Genomic DNA, 18002 nt, shown 5'->3' with positions numbered 1-18002 from the left:
CATTTGAAATGTCTGAATCTGTTTTGGACTCTGACTATGAAATTACTTTACATTGTTAATATAGATGTCATAATAAGTTTTGAAACATTAAATACTGACACTGAAGGAGGAAATTTGACTGAATTAGGAAATAAAACTGGTTAACCATGTTTATGTTAGGTTTAAGGCATTTCCAAATTGTGTAAGGAAAAAATGAACGTTGTCATTACATTTAAATAATAGTCATTGCAGTGTAATGCTGTTAACTCTCTTACCATCTGAGAGTTAATTTTTCCAGTTACAGTAACTAAAATAATCAAATGTCTAATTTCTGCTGACAGCTTTCAGACCTCTTCCATCTCTGTCACAGTGTCTTAAGACTTGCAAAGTCCTTACCTTATAGATGACTTTGTTGTCTCAAGAAATGAGGCTATCTATGAGAGACCGCTCCTCTTTAATTGGATGGTGGGATTGGAATTCATCTTAAAATGAGAGCATTTCAGAGGAAAGAAAAAGTAATCAAACCAATGGCAAAGAAGACAGAGAGAATGACAAGAGATTAAATTATGAATAATCCTTAAAAATGAAGCAGTGTAACTTCCTCTAAGATTGCACAGTATCTTTTTCCCCTTTTTTACAATCTTGATAAAGCATACCATGGCTGACAATCAGGAGCAAGGAACTCCTTGGAGGCCAAGTCTTTGAGTGCTGAAAATGACCTTACTGAGGGGCTAATGGAAAGAAAGCTAAAAAATCCTGTGGTGAATGAGCACTTTTTGAGATTTACTGCTTTTCAGTTCTGCTAGGTCAATTTCAGAACCATCAGTTAAACCATTAAGGTCGTGCTTAATGGAAAGCTTTGATGATCTTGTACTTTAGCACAAACATAGTGTAATATTTCTTCAAAATTCTTTAATTCACCTACATCTCTCAGACAGAAAACTGTCTGAGAGAAGGTCTTATTGTTCACAAACAATAATGCCCTTCAGACTTTTGTTAATGTTCATTTGCAAGGGGTGTTTGTAAAGCTCAATCAATGAAGACTGCATTAGGTGAGACACTGAAGGGATTAGGGGAACAGAGGGAAGTATGTATAGCACAGCTTATCTGGGAGGAAAAAAGCAGCTTAGTACTGCTGATGTACTTTTTCCACTCTCCAGAAGTTGTTTGAGACCAATAGCTGTGGACAGAAGTTCAACAAGAGGCCAACATTTTGGAAATGTGCCTCAGTGGAAGAACCCAGGTCCACTCAAACTGATTGCATTGCAAGTGACTTTCTGGAAGGTAAGCTGAGTCTGCTATGCACTGTTTCCTGTATTGTGTTCTGGGAGGATGGAGCTTCTTATTTCATTGCTTAATACTGCATCCACAATATGCAGAAGCTAAATTTAGCAATGCCAATTTGAACTCTTGGGTTTGGTTTGTTTGGTGTATTTTATTGACAAGAAAGAAAAACAGGGTAAAAATGTGTACCTTAAAAATAGTATTGCATTTGCAGAATCATAGTCTATTTTACAAACAATTTATTGAATTTCTGAAAATGCTATGTTCTTCTCCAAAGGCAAAATATAGAATATTTTGTGCAGCAAAAATAAATTGCACACTTGTGGTATGTTTTGCATTTTGTGATTGCATTGAGGGAACATCTGTTCTATGTGGACTATTCAAACTTTTTAAATGTCCTGTTAAAATCTTAGAGACTCTGAAGCATGTTATTCTTGAGCCAAAGAATGGGGTGAGGGAGGAAGAACTCGTTGCCTCTTTTAGTCGTGTTACTGTCCAGTGGCACTTGGGAAAAATATGTCCTGATATAAAGTCACTGACTATGTGGAAGAGGCATTACTTTAATGTAAGGAAACTGATGGACAGGCAAGTCCTTTCAAAAGTTGCATACTATTCTGGCAGCATGGAGGACAAAGTAAAGTGCCAATACAAGAAAAAAGGAAAGAAAGAGTTTTAGACTGCCATTTTACATTTAAGCAAAATTTGCTATACTAACTGCTTTTGTGATAGAAGTCCATAGTTTAAAAATAAATAAAGAAAAAAAGAACAAGTTCATGCACAGTACAACAGAACATAGTATCTATAAACTTCCTATTACCTCTGTCAAAATCTATGCTCTTCAGCCAGGGAAAGACAAACAGGAATCCGGGAAGATCCCCAAGGTTCTAAAAAGGCTCCTGCAGTTACAGTCACATCTGTACTGGGAAATTCTGCCAGTAAAGAGATAACAACAGCAGGTGCTGATCTAGCTGTTGTATTTATCTCCTTGTTAAAAATATCCTCCTCAAGAAAAATTCTGTCAGGAGATTTCTGTGCCTCCCATACCTTCACCTAGTTCACTGTCAGGTAGAAACACTTGACCTGAAAAATTCAGGGTGTTCTAATCCAAGGAGATATAGCTCCTTTTTCTGTTACAGTCTTATCCCATATCATCTAGGCCTTTCCTCTCATGGTCCCCTGTGACTGCCCTTTACCTTCACTATTCTCTCAAAGGTAGATCCTGTGCAGCTCAAAGTGTTCCCATCTCCATTTTAGAAACAAGATGTGTGGTTTCTACACCATTTCCATTACGAAACCATATGGATTTGCTTGGGAATGAGAAATTTGAAGATGGAGAAAACCTGCAACTGTTTCAGGTTCTATCAGACACTTGGCTACTCCTTCTGCACACTGTGAACTGGTGCTTCTAAATTTTTTAAAAACAGCTTGGCAGTATTAGGAAGTATTAACAATGTAATTACCTGTGTATGTGCAAATCTTTTAAGTGTGGAGCTTCCCTCATCTGAGACTCTTAAGGATGGAAACACTAAAAGGTGTAAAGGAAACTGGAGGCTCTGTACTGGTATGTGTCAGTGCCCAAGTGGTTTCAACTGGGATGAGAGTTGTGCAGATGGAGATACTGAGTCCTATAGAAAGGTGTTTCTAAACAATGCAGAAAATGCTAGAAAACAAGAGCATCCCAAGGCACAGGACCTGTGTTTATGGATACATTCAGCATGTCAATACGTTTGTGCGTATAAAGTATTTTTGCGAGTACAAGTGAAGCACTGAGAAATCTGGCTGATAATAATACTGCCTTTATGGACCTTGTCTGCTGTTCCACAAATGGGGAATATGATATTGCTATAAAGAAAAAAAAGATTAAAAGGTTAAGTGGAAAGAATAAATATAAAGCTGAGAGTGAGCTGCTCCTTCAACAGCTAGACAGAAGTTACCAAATCCTTTCACTTAGTGTGCTTGACTGAGGGTGACTTAAAAGAATGCTTTAGAGTGCCAGGCATCCCTCATGTATTGTGATGCAGCTCTAGCAGAGTCAAAAATGGGTAATCATTGTAATTGTTTGCTGTACTTGGCTCAAGCATGCATGGTAAATGATTTGCAAAAGCCCATTTTTGATTAGAGTTCTGATGCAGTATATCATTACACACAATAACATTGCCCAGGCACATTAACAGTAACAGTCAAAGCTTATGAAAAGTAGTCTTACATAAATTTCTTATTTTAAAAAAATTGACTGCGAGCTTTTTGCTTAACCTTATACTATATTTGAACTCAGTCCCGTTCTCTAAATGGTAGAGTTAGTGATCTGACTGTTGTCTTGGTTGGGGTGGATGGCTTTGCTGCTTTGAAATATATTTCCTAGGCAGCTCAAGTGTAAACATTTCCACAGATGTGGAGGTTTTGTGGGTGTCTTTGCAGAACTTGTCTTTGCTGTCTGAAAATGACAAACCATCCTGGTGCACTTCTCATTACATCTCTGGGCTGGGCTTCTTTCTCCAGAAATAATTTCTTTTGATCTTGCCTCTTTTGCTATGTCAGAATTATGACCTGTACATAAATTTTCCTTTTGTATTCCTTAAAGTGGATTTATTATTAACAATTAATTTGCTTTCCTTAAATCTTTCCCACAAAATATTATCTGTATGAAATAATATTAAAAAATGTTCAGTAATTTTCCATTAAACGGTCAACAACATTAACATAGCAATTGATTATATGACCTGTATATTTTCTTCATGAACAAGAGGCAGCCTTCCTCTTACCATATAATCTGGTTTGCTACACACACCTACATAGATCTATTAAGTTGTGACAGACTTACACTTTGAAAAATTGTTATATTTCCTTGGTGTCCATGGAGTAATTGCAGATGCTTTTCAAGAGCCTTAAGAAGATAAGCTGCTATCACAGTGCTTTAATTCCAGCTTCTGTTGTCTGCTAAGGAAGCACAGACTTGCAGGGAAGACTATTGGACTGGGTCTGCCATCATGTTACTGCAGGGTGGTAGCACTGCTTGCCAGCTTGCTGCACTGCTGTAGCAGGAAAATGTCATGCTGAGAGGAAACACAGCTGATTCTAAAGACAGATCTACAGAGTAGACTTCTATGGACATTAAAATGCTGGTGATTACAAGAATCTGCTACATGGTTCTTACTGATGCTCTTGCATTAGCTTTTCAAAAAACAGCAGTCCTAAAACATGTCTGCAGTCACACTGGGGTGCCAGAAAACCTTAGGATAATTCTAAAGGCACGGGTTCTGGTATCTGGAAACAAGGCTTTCAGGATCAAGAATTTTTATAGTTATAGCTAGTTATGGTGTAAGGGAGAAACAGAAACAGCCAGAAACACAAATAATATCCGGCTTCTCTAAATAAATAATTAGGAATTAAATTATATATTATATTTTTAATACGAGGAATGGAAAGAATTATTGCTAGAACGGCGAGCAAGTAGCAGAGTTATAATTACTCGGCTTTTATCCCCATCTCCACTGAGAGTCAATGGAATAAATGCGGTTCCCCGCCGCCACCGGGGGACGATCCTCTCCCAAGTACTTCGGAAAACTGGCACAAATTTCACATTTCGGGCTGTCCCGGTGAGATGTCAGCATGAGCATGGGTCTATTTAAAGAGGTTTCTGGAAGTAAATTTTAAAAGGTAAGAATATTTTTGCAGCTAACTTTTACTCACATTCCCAGAATTCTTGAACCTTGACTAAATTAAATTTAAAAATTAATTTAGAAATTAGTGTGTTTTAAGGAACTGGAATGTTTAATATATTCTCCTTGATTTCAGTTAATGCAGATTATTATTAAATATCTTATTCCTGCTTAGACCTCAAAGATACTCTCAGAAGTCGATCATGTTCTTAATTTTCATTGTCAGTTGTTACCATTAACCTAACATCAGCTAATACTTCCCTATTTATTATCTATATACTTTTGAAGAAATTTGCAATTTGCTACTCTTTGACTTAAAGGAACAAAAGATAAAAGCCTTCCAAATGTTCAGAGTATAGTATAACTCAGTATAGTATAGTATAGTATATAGTATAGTATAGTATAGTATAGTATAGTATAGTATAGTATAGTATAGTATAGTATAGTATAGTATTGTTAACCACTACTGTTCTTCAGACCTTTAACCCAGACCTGTATTTCATTCCCTGTGAGTGCGTTGGCATTGTATACGGGATGAAACAATTTCATTTCCAGCTGCATAAAGTGGTTGGCTAGTGAGTATCTGAGTAGGATCAAAGAAATGGAGAAATGAAAAGGGAAATACCTGTCATTCAAAAAATAATTAAAAAGGGAGTAGTAGCACTATAAAACACAAATTTGTTATAAATTAAAACCCCAAGTATTTAGCCATTTAGCTTTCAGTTTCATTTACTGTAACCTCTTAAAAACCTCACTCGAAAAATCCAATAAGAGATTAGAAAAATGGGCATTTTAATCTATATGTACACACACTTTTTCAGATTGGTAAAAACACTTTGAACAAGTTATGGAAAGGACAATTATATTTTAAATACCCGGTTTCTTATTAAGAGAAAAGCATTCATTACATGCTTTATAACCCTCTGTCTTTTTATATTGGCTGTGTACATGGCCTAGGTTCAGGAATAATCAGGTTCAAACACAATTTCAAGTCTTTAGCGATTAGTTCAACTTCTGGCATTCATAATGCAACTTGGTGTATATTGATCAATGCAGCCTATTCAATTAATGTGAAAGATACAATTTGCTTCTGTTGTTCCGATTCTATGCACATTTTCAGAACAATCTCTGACAGGAGGTATCAAGATGATTTCCCAGGCACAAGTTTTATGACACAGTCTAAAAATGTCTGTGCCAAGTCTCAAATTATTTATTATCTATCCCCGTAGCTTCTGTTTTGGTCTGAGAACTATGGTCTGTCTTGGAGCTAATTTTCATACTACTGACGTAGTTACAGGTTGATGTCAAAAATCAGAAAGCTATATGTCATTCAGTCATTGCTGGTTTTTGAAATTTTCTTTGTGCATGATTCTCTCCCTCTTGCAGGGGCACTTTAGGGGAAAATGTAATTGATTATTGTGAGTCTCTCTCAAAGAGAAACCCCAGTGTTATGACTGATATGTGGTCACCAATACAAAAGTTACAGAGTGGGGACATTCCTCCACCTTGGTTAAAAGGAAGTCTTCTATTATATGGCTAAACCAGCTCCTGTTCTGCAACTCTGAATCTGATCAGTGTCAGATGTTATTAGAATTAGGGGTTTCTTTGATATTGTTCTGATAAACATGGGGCTGGATGCTGTGCAGGATTTTGGAAAAACTTGGACATTGGTTTCCTACGATTAGTCTGGATTTGCATCCCCTAATGAATGCAATGCAACCCCTACTTCAAAGGTGTTAACATTGTGGGGTTTGGATTCTCTAAGATGCTGGGAAACTTCAGTTCCTATGTCCTTGACTCTCCTTTCTGCTACAGAGTGTATCATTCAGAGTTATACATGAAAGTTAAATTTCTGTATAAAATCCAGATCTGCACTTGCACAAAAGAGTAAAAAAATCTTGAAAGGACTAGCCTTCTTTTTCTCTTACAATTTAAGATATAGTCTCTCCAAATAACAAATATAAGTCATCACTTATAGTATTAGGGGTTTCTCTGAAAACCTTGTACTTATAGGTATTAGGGGTTTCTCTGAAACATAAGCAGCCTCCTTCAAATGAATCCTGGAGCAAGGAAGGAGCACTCTAGGTTATTATCTGTAATATGGGGAAATTATGTTACTCGTACAATGTTTGAAGATAAAAGGAAATTTGGAATCCTTTGTGTTTACCTTGATGATATGGAGGAGAGGAGAGCTATAAAAAATAAAAAAGCAAATCAAACAAAGAAAATCCCATAACAAATAGCAGTGAAAGATCAGAATTTCTTACTGTTGTACTCTTCTCAGTTGGTATGGTTAGGGTGGGTGTGATATATATTGCTATAATAAAAATATAAATCATAATAATTTATTATGGTGACATAGATATAATTATTTTCTTTTAATGCAAAGTATTATGTTATGTTTTTACATACCATTATCATACTCTAATAAAGTGGCAAACTACTGGACACATAATGTTTTAAGCTAACAAAATACCCCAACAATTATTCTTTGAAGAGCTATTACTGAAGGTCAACTTATGGTCTAGTATGCACATACAAAGTGAGAGAAAGGGAATAAGAAGTTTCATCAGCTGGGTCAATACATTTCTGCATTTCTGTTGAGCTCAATAAGAGTCTCTGGAGTACTGCTGAATCTAGGGGGTAGCTCAGTGGATTACTATCAGACTGACAGCATCTGCACTGCTGTCCAGAAAGACAACATAGGATAAGAAGATACACTGTGTAAAAACACTCATGATCCCTGTTTAAGAACAGAAAATTTAAGTAGAAATGTTAAACCTGTGACCTAACAAATCTATTTAAACCTAGCTGGATTAAATTCTGGGTAAATAACAGATGTTCAGAGCCCTACACTTGTCAAGGTAAATGGAAGAGATTGGGCAATGTCTTCTCCCCGCTTTCCTCTGTATGCACAGCCATTTGGCATGCTCTGTGTCTGTGCTAGGGAGAAAATGCTTTCTATGGATGCAGAAAAACTGCCATCTCAGAGGGATTTAGATTTGATATTGGAATTATGGTAATTCTCCCCACGGTGTCTTATGCCCTTAGAAACAAATCATCCTAATGGAAAATCATCTTAAAGTAAGGGGCATGCAAGTTTCCAATAGATTTATAAATTGCTTTCCAGACTCCTCACAATGTGTACAATATTTCATTCCTTTCACATTTTCCTCCATGTCAAATTGAGAGGAAATGTCAATGTCCTAAAACTATTTGTAGAATCCTAACTTTTAAAAGGATTTTTTATTTAATTTCAGTGTTTTAATTGCCTTGAATTGAAAAATTAATTTTAATTGAATGTCAAATTTCATCTACTGGTATCTCTAAATGACTTCTTTATTGTCTAAACACTATGTTCTTATTGTCTCTGTGGTATACCTAAGAAGTCAAATGGTTAGAAATTTCCAGGTCTTTGACCAGGCTCTGTGACAAAACTTCATCATCTGCAATTTGTTACGGTCTCCTTTGAGGTTTAGACATATCTGGCCCACAGAGTCTAAGACTCAGAAATTTAGTCTTTGAAATACAGAAACTACAAAGTGCAGCCAATTAATTATGATGGAAACTACTTTTTAGTAGGTCACTTAAATTTTGACAAAATTAAATCTTTCAATGTGGTTGGATAAATTGTTAAATTTTGCTGTGTGAAAATGCCCACAGAATAAGTAAAATTAGCTTCCTACAGGAAGAATTTATTTTGCACTAGTACATTTCAACTGTTTATGTGGATTATTTGTTGATTGGAATGCCATGGAAGTAGAGTTCCTTTCCTGTGTTCCTTGGGTTATTTTCTGGTGGTTTGTGGTTTATTTTGCTTGTTTGTGAGGTTTTTGTTTGATTGCTTTAGAACTTTCCCCCCTGATTTTTAATGTACAGTAATTTCACGACTATAAGGCGCACCCTTTTGACTAAAATTTTCCCCTGAACCCAGAAGTGCACCTTGTAGTCCAGTGCGCCTTATATAATGGACAAAATTGCGAAATTTGCCAACCCGGAAGTGCGAGCCTGCAGCAGTCCCGAGCCGAGCAGAGCCTGCCCCGAGGCAGCATTGGGCCAGCGCCGGGCCAGGGTGAGCTCGGCGGCATCAAGGCAGCACTGGTGCGGGGGGAAAGCAGGCGGCGGCGGAGCAGCCAGGGCATGGGAGGGAAAGCCTGGCGGCGCAGCCTGGGCAGGGGGGGAAAGCTGCTGGCATCGGGGCAGCGGTGGCATGGTGCGAGCCCGCTGACATTGGGACACTCGGAGCGCCGGAGCAGCGCGGGGCTCCTGGAGTGCCAGAGGGGCACGAGACTCCGGGAGTGCCAGGGGACTCCCAGAGCGCCCGGGCAGCACAGGACTCCCGGAGAGCCAGGGGACCCCCGGAGTGCCCAGGCAGCGCGGGACTCCTGGAGTGCCAGGGGACTCCCAGAGTGCCTGGGCAGTGCAGGACTCCCGGAATGCCGGGGGACTCCTGGAGCACCAGGGGGGCATCGGACCCCTGGAGCACCAGGGGACTCCTGGAGTGCCAGGGGGGCGCGGGGCTCCCGGAGCACCAGGGGGGCGTGGGACTCCCAGAGCGCCAGCGGGCTGCCGGAGTGCTGGGGCGGTGCGGGGAGGGAGGGAGCAGGCTGCTGCAGAAGCCACGAGCCGTGGTGGTGGCCCCGAAGTGCCACGAGCCGCCGCCGGCCCAAGCCCCACCTCGCCAGCTGGGGGTGGGCGGGAGTGCAGGGCCCCGCATATGGGGAGGGCGCTTGGCGCTGCATTTAAATGCTACACCAATCTGTGAAAAATGTTTGCATATTGAGCACCTACCAGTAAACTCCACGATCGCGGGATTCCATTACTAATTAGTTACTTTGTTGCGTGCGGCACGGATCTTCACGGCAAAAAAGAAGTGCGCCTTATAGTCCAGTGCGCCTCATATAATGTACAAAGTTGCGAAATTTGCTGACTCCCAGAGGTGCGCCTTATCGTCCGGTGCACCTTATGGTTGTGAAATTACTGTATGAAAGGTGATAAACAAAATCAAAATAGTTACAAGAATGATCATATGGTAAAAATATTTAGTTCCTAGATGTACCGATTAAGACAAGCTGCCAATTGTGAAACACTGCTGCCAATTCAAAATGTCCAGGTCAATACAAAGAGATTAGGCTGGAAACTGCAATAATCTATAAATCAGTACCAATCTACTCCCAATAGCTTCATCAATCCTGGTAATCTGGAAGGCCAACTCTACTCTAGAGCAGTCCTGTTTGTGGCTGTGATCTCCTTGTTCCACATCAATTTTCCATTTCTGAAATAGACCATACATATAACTGAAGAAAGTGAAAGAACAAAGGAGAGATGAAAAAAGATGAAAAGGAATAGACAAAAAAAGAAACCATGTACCTCTGTTCTGAAAACCGCAGAAAAGGAAATGAATTTGAAAGAAGTGATTTTGAAAGACAGGAAGTGGCAGAAAGATGAAATTGATATTGGTTGTTTTAATCAATGAAATTTACATGAAGATGTAAATTGAAGAATTGTAATAAATGATAAAATAAATAAATAAATACTATGCAATAAAATGAAAAATTGTGTCATTTTGAGTTTTTTTCCTGCAGTAAATTTGATATTTTCATATTTAAATGTTGGGTTGAAATGTGCAGAGGCTCTTCTGAGTTATATCCTAGAAATTCTATCTTGTTTTTTTGCAAGATTTATGATCAATTTAACTTACTTTAAAATTATAAAGATGGTTTAATGATTACAGCACATTCAAAAGAAAAAAAGAAATGTCATTTCAGAGACCTCAACTTTATGTGGAGGTTATTTGTAAAGAAATTGTACTTAATTGTGTAGCCTCCTCTCTCTTCTGAGTGAATTGGTAACAAGGTAAGACATACAGCATGTGTGATAATGCCTACAGGCCCGAAACAAATTAACGTAATGGGCACAAATGTGTACTCCTGTCAAATTACGTATTTGATTAGGAATGGACTTGGTTTCAACTGTGTATGTGGTTTTGCAGAAGAAAAATAAGCCAGTTAACCAATGGAATTCTGAAACGTCTTACACAGGTCTAGAAACAGAATAGATATGGTTGGTGATGAACTGTAAAACTGACTAAGATTCCTCTTCTGTTGAAATATGTATTCCTTTAATGCTTACACTACTCCAAAATCTATCATGTTAACTAAATAAAGCTTGAATTTTACGGCAAAAGTCTTCTGAATATGTGCAGTACTCCAGATTAACATCAAGTTGGGTGGGAGTGTTAATCTGCTGGAGGGTTGTGAGCTCTACAAAGGGATCTGAACTGGCTGAGTCAATGAGATGAGGCCAATTGTCTGAGGCTCAATAAGGCCAAGTACTGGGTCCTGCACTTCAGCCACAACCTCATGCAGCACTGCAGGCTTGGGGAAGAGCAGCTGGAAAGCTGCTGTTGGAAAAGGACCTGGGGTGCTGGTTGACCAGCAGTGTGCCCAGGTGGCCAAGAAGGCCATCCTGGCTTGTATCAGAAATAACGGCATCAGATTGTATCAGCAGGACTGTGGCAGTGATTGTCCCCCACTGGTGATGCCACACCTCAAATCCTGTGTTCAGTTCTGGGCCACTCACACAGAAAGGAGATTAGATGCTGGAGCAGGTCCAGAGAAGGGCAACGGAGCTGGTGAAGGGTCTTGAGCACAAATCTAATGAGGAGCAGCTGAGGTAATTGAGCCTGGAGAAGAGGAGACTCAGGGGAAACTTTATTGTTCTCTACAGCAGCCTGAGAGGCAGCTGTAGCCAGGTATGTGTTGCTCACCTCTCCCAGCTTCAAGCTGCACCAGGGGAGTTTAGACTGGATAGTAGGAAAAATTTCTTCATGGGAAGGGTCGTCAAGCAGTGGAACAGGCTGCTCAGGGAAGCATTGAGTCACCATCCCTGGAGGTATTTAAGACATGTAGATGTGGCACTTACAGCCATGGTTTGGGATGGGCTTGGCAGTGCTGGTTAATGACTGGACTTGATGACTTAAATGCTTTTTCTATGCTAAATGAGTCTATGATTCTGTAGTAAAGAGAGGTTTTAGGTGGAGGTGGCATGGTGAGTTCAACCAAACTCTAAGTAACGACTATCTCTGGCTAGTTCCACAGGTTAATTCATCAACCTGCAGTTAGTCAATAAAGTATTGCATGTAAACCTGTCATCGCTATAAAATACAGGATACATGTGGGGAAAGGCCTTTGCCCAATTTCTGACAGAAGAAAAGACAAGATGGTTCTATTTGACCAGCTTAGCTATTGCTTTTGTGAAGACTACTGTGAGGATGTTGGTCCTCTTTTAAGTTGTAAAGACTTACATCTTTCCGAGACACGACATTAGGCTGAATTTGTAGCTGCCCATCTTTGATGTCTAAAAACATGGACATTGCTTCTTTTATTTCTCACATAAAACATTTTGATAAAGGAAAGCTTTCTTCATAAATGACACCTTATTGTGAACATTTTTAGACATTATTAGAAATATTTAGATTTTATTAAATTCTCTGTAACAGTCTTGATGCCAATGAATACATTAGAAGTGTCTCATAATATGTGCCTTATTAAGAAGATAAAGCTTGATAGGATATTTGATATGCAATAACCAATATATATCCAATACATGTCCAGTGTATTTTAACCAGATACGTTATATTGTATCCAATTGCTTTGGACGTCATGCATAAAACATTTTACAGGAAATCATTGGTTTCTTAATAAGTAAGATTCAAAAAAGTCTGAAATAGGAACTAATATAAAGGAGAATGTTTCTGTATTGGATAAATTGGATTTAATTAGTTTAAGTGTTTGAGTAAACCTTGCCATTTTGATTGGTACTTTGGCAAAACAGAAAAAAACTAACCCCGGTTTTGCACAAAAAAACCAAAGTTTTTTTGTTTTGTGCAAACAAAGAAAAGCAAAGTCTTGTAATGCGTTTAAAAAAAAAAAAAACATTAAACCAGTCTCAAGGTTAGAAATTTATCATTAAATAATTTTTTTGCTTGCTACATTATGTATAGGCTAGAGCTATTGTTAAGAGAAGCATTCAAGAATTTCAAGGACCCTGTCTCTTCAAAATAAGATGTAAGAGCAGACAATGGCTTGTGGTCAGGGAGAGTAAATATTTGGAAGGAGATTAATTAGCATGCCAAAAGAACTCTACTAAGATGAGGAGGCTACAATGGGGCTGAAAATCTCCAGCTGTGCAGAACTCTTGGGAAGGAGGAGAAAGTGGTAAATGAAGAATCAAAAAGGGTCCCCTACCAGTTTAATCAACCATAATGATTAGAATAATTAATGCTTTTTCAAACTGTGTAGCAGAGACATTTCTTAAAAGATGCTGGTGATCTACATAGAAAAGAAAAAATAAGAGTGTGTTTCAGACAGAAAATTTAAAAAAAATACCCCAAACGCTTCTGCTATGTAATATGCATTTTTTCATGTTATTTTCATTCTTATTCAAAAGAATGAAGAGCTGAAAGTTTAATTACATACTTCATCTTCTAGTTTTGTCTGCACTAGAATTACTTGCCCAGATAAGTTATACAAGTGGATTAGCAAAATTTTTCTTATAATTTACTTCAGGCTTGAAAATCCACAGTGAAATAAGGTTACCCCAACCAAATATATCTTTCATACAATACTACCACCTACAGTACCTTTTGTTAAGCATAACTCAAATTGTACATCTATATTTCTGACCAACATATTTGAGCAAACAGAAAAATTTCAGTGGGTAAAAATAGGAGCAGTATTACATCCTCCTTGCTTACCCTTATTTCTCATATTTGCCAGAGAACAAAAAACGTGTGGAAGACCTTCTTCAGTCACATACTTTGGAAAATGTAAGCTATAGGGGGTATGAATTGGAAAACTCTTACCTACTCCATAAATTTCTGGAATACTTAATTATAGAAAACAGTGAGAAAGGCGAGAAAGAAATTTAGAGAAGTCAAAGCTCACAAAGGGTACCTATGTCCCACCCAACTTCTAAATTGCTTCTATTGAGATTTTATGGTGTGAGATGGTTAAAACACATCAACATCCAATACACAAATGTTAACTTGATACCCAACATTTTTTGGTGCTTAAATAAAGCCAGATCTGAAAATTCAGCCACAGCTCTTGAGGTTGAGTACTTCTGTATAAAGAACATGTGAAATAGAGATGCTTAAACTAGGAAAATATCTTCTCAAGGAGATTGTGAATAACACAGGAAGGTCTTAATAGGCAGTGGTTTAGAAGCTCCATCAATCTTATGATTTTACGACTGTTTTGTTCACAGAAAATCTACTGCATACAGTGTTTGATTTCAAAGGGTGCGTCTGGGACTAGGACACAAGGAGATATTTGCCTTTTTCCGGAAGCTGAGATGTGTGCCATATAAAACTCTGGGATATGAAAAGTTTCAGATTTTTTATGTCTACTGAGAACAGTCATGAGAAGAGTTCCCAATTTATAATTAATAAACTGTATCTAAAAGAACTGATATGTAGAGATAGAATATTGTCCTTGGAATCAAGGCTCTGCTTATTACTGTGTTGTAAATTTTACCATATAGTTTAAATTATTCACAGAAAAAAAAAGAGTCTTGAATTTTTGACCATCAGCAAATACAAACATTCATTGCATGCTTTCTAGAGACATAAACTTAATTTTGACAATGTCAGCTTAAAATATTCCATAGTCAATGTGAAAAATTAAGATTTTATCGCTAGACAAGGTACTTTTCTTGAATATGATTGATCAAACCTATGTTCCTGAGTTTGGTTAGGGAAGTTCTTCACTTTGTGTTATATAATAAGCCAGATCTTTCTGTGTTTAACAAATTTGGATGAAGAAGAAACTCTTATTTTTGAAGGCCTGAGTTCCAGGATTTATCTTTGTGAATTCTTGTTGCATCTGTTGTGGTTGTTGAGGCTATATAGAACATCAGAAAGATTAGATGCAATGTCAGGCAGAGATGTCACACCATTAAGATGTTTTCTGTTTCAGTTGTAAGCTTGAGAGGACTTTGCTTACACCTGTCTTGAGATGGTCTTCTGCCTCTGATCTTGGACAGGTCCACATAACAATGTCTTATTCTGAAGTAAATGTAAGCTGTCCATAAAAACAGATGGATGTGCCCTTAATGCTGACCATCTAAGCTATCATGCTTTCTGGATCTTTGTGGTTTCTGCCTTTGGGACAGCACTTGTATTAGCAGAGATCCACAGGTGTTTAGCAATCTAATCAAATTAATGAAGAATGAGAAATATGAGCACCTTGAAGCACCCAACAGGAAAAATATTGGCAATTAAATTGCAGTAATAGCAGAAGAATAGGGAAAGGCATAGAAGACAAATACATTAAATCTGAAGTCTGCAGTGGCCTGAAGTAGAAGATGAAAGTCAAAGAAGAATGAAAGATGAATACTTCAAAGCAGTTCAAGACACAAGTAGCAAACGTCAAGGAGAAGGTGAGACGCAGCTAGCATAATAGATCAAGGTTAATAAGAAATAAGTGCAAACATAGTATTACTATAAAGAAAATGAAAGGAAAGGATGAGTCCCATTGTGGAGGAAGAATGCAGCAAGGAGTGAAATGTAAGAAAAAGTAATTTAAAACCTATGCATCAATCATTAATGGCATGTAGTTGGTTAACTTAGTCATCACAGCAATTACAAGGAAAAAAAGGGCTTGGATAAGCTTTGTCTGTAATGAATCTATTTTGTAATTTTTGTAAAAATGAGATTGTTGTAATAATCTTATGAACTCTGCCCTAAATATTAACTGAATTGTTTGAAAGGGTCTCAGAATTGTTAGTCATCGCTTTTGGGAAACTGTAGAGAACAAGTAGGTACCAGATGACTGTAAAAAACCAAAGCAAATTAAAGGGTTCCTTTAAAAAAGGGACCTTCAAAAAAGTGGGTGAGAAAGGGTCAGAAAATGAAACACTTGTCGTTCTGCCTTCAGTTTCTGGAAAATACAGGGACAGGTAATTCAGTACACTATGTCTAAATGTCTGGAAGATACTAAAGAAGATGCTAATCCTATCAAACCAAAATCATATATATTTATGAAGTAAATCCTATCCTCTGTTCAATGGTGTTTTAGTGTTCTAGACATTGACAATGGAAAAAGCTTATAGCCCAATTCAGTGGGATAATAAAGTGATCAGAGATCTCAAAATAATGGTATAAGATAAAAAGAACAGGGTAAAAAATACGATAAAAAACATATCACTGAGATGAAATAGAGAGTGGGGTCACAATAGTTTCTGATATGGGAAAGACTGCTGATCAGAGGAAAAGAGTCATTTTTTCATGCTATTCATGTTCTTCATTAATAGGATTCACCATAAATTATAAGCCTTAATTGCAGCAAGATCAACTTGCTCAGGTACTGGAAACCTCTTCTAAAATTAGTCTAGTAAAACCCACTGACACACATCAGTGTGGAGTTTCTACGACTGACTCCACCAATGGTGATTATAGAAGTAGATTTGGACCAACATCTGACGGCAGTGACAAGGTGTATCTGGCTTCACCTGTGGGCAGTGGGATACCTTGATGTTCACTTGGGATTCCCTTCAACACAAGATTATTCAAATATAATAACATAGCCCTTACAGTTAAAACAGTTAAAAAAAAACCTTAATACTTAATTGCCTTAAATGAATATATTCTTCATTTGCAGGAAGTGAGTAAAGCACTTTTGTGACACAGTGTTCAGGGTATAAATTCCCTTGCATTTCCTAATAATTTTTCAGCATGTCCCTTCTGTTCCATCAATAACCTATGCATACAAACTTTTCCAATATATATCTCCTTACACATGTTACATAATTCCAATGCTCCTTCATATAATACACAGATGTGTACACAAAATACATATTTAAATGCATGCTCCCTCTTTTTTTCTCTTTCCATCCTTTTCCTTGTGCAATAACCATATTACTCATGCCACTATTGTAACTTTCAAGTATATTACCAGCTACACCATCTTCATTGCTACCTCCCTGTAGGATGCATCAGCTACTCAGACGGGAAGACACCTGTGCAGTTATTATTCTAAATTAGGAAGTCTTAATATTGAAATATTTGTCACCAAGAATTTGCAAAATAAATAATATTTTGGAATCAAGGAGAAAGAATTTTTTTTGTTAACAACAGTGCTTCTTGACTGGACAGTGATGAAGAGCTATGAGGCAGAGTTTTTAAACTCTCAGTACAAAATTATGTTCCTGTTACCATTAGTTTTACTCTCTTACCCCTGCTACAGTAACAGATTCCCTGTCACATCTTAAGGATGCTATTGTTAAAAACACATCAGTATGTAACAATACAGTTACATTTTCTGAAAGAAATGTATGCACATTTAAAATAAAGTGTATTTCACAAGGTACATAAGTTTAATCTTTGAGAAGAAGTGAAATTATTGAGGAAAAAAAAGAGAAAACTTCTTAGTTTTATATCTTCAAAATGTCATTTCAATCAAGTATCATCGTGTGCTTTAATAAAATGGAATTACCAACTTGTGTAAAGTCCTTCATCAGAATGAGGCTCTTAAACCAATTATGTGGAGATCAGAGGGCTTAAAATTATAAGGAATACATTTAGAATTATTAAAGGCTTCAAATAGCTTGGTTCAGGCAAAATTACATATAATTGATCATTAGTATATGTTGTCAGTAGAAACTGCAGTCATAGGTGTTGAAGATCACTTTTTAGACAAATTGCAGTGAAACTTTTATGAAACTCAAACCATAAGAGATTTCCCCTTTCTAAGGATTTTTACTGAATGCAAGTCTTAGCCACTTTTATTGCTCTTCTTTAAGTATGAAAAGATAAACAATAACTTAAAAGTACTAGCTAATATTATCTGGATGAAAATGTAAAACACAGATGAAGCAAACCAAAACAAAAACAGATCACCTTCAATGCTAGGAAAGTAAATACATTGGGGCACTGTCAAAAAAAGTTCAAGTAAGTAATTCTTAAAAAAAAACCCCAAAACCCCAACACATTAGTTTTGTAGAGAAATTTCTTTGCCAAAGGGCAAAGCAATTTGTAGGAAATCAACATTAAGACTGACAAATACCAACTGGATTGTC

Source organism: Catharus ustulatus, chromosome 5 (genome assembly GCF_009819885.2).
Source record: "Catharus ustulatus isolate bCatUst1 chromosome 5, bCatUst1.pri.v2, whole genome shotgun sequence".
Lineage (NCBI taxonomy): Eukaryota > Metazoa > Chordata > Aves > Passeriformes > Turdidae > Catharus > Catharus ustulatus.
Note: the sequence above shows the minus strand (reverse complement) of the source record.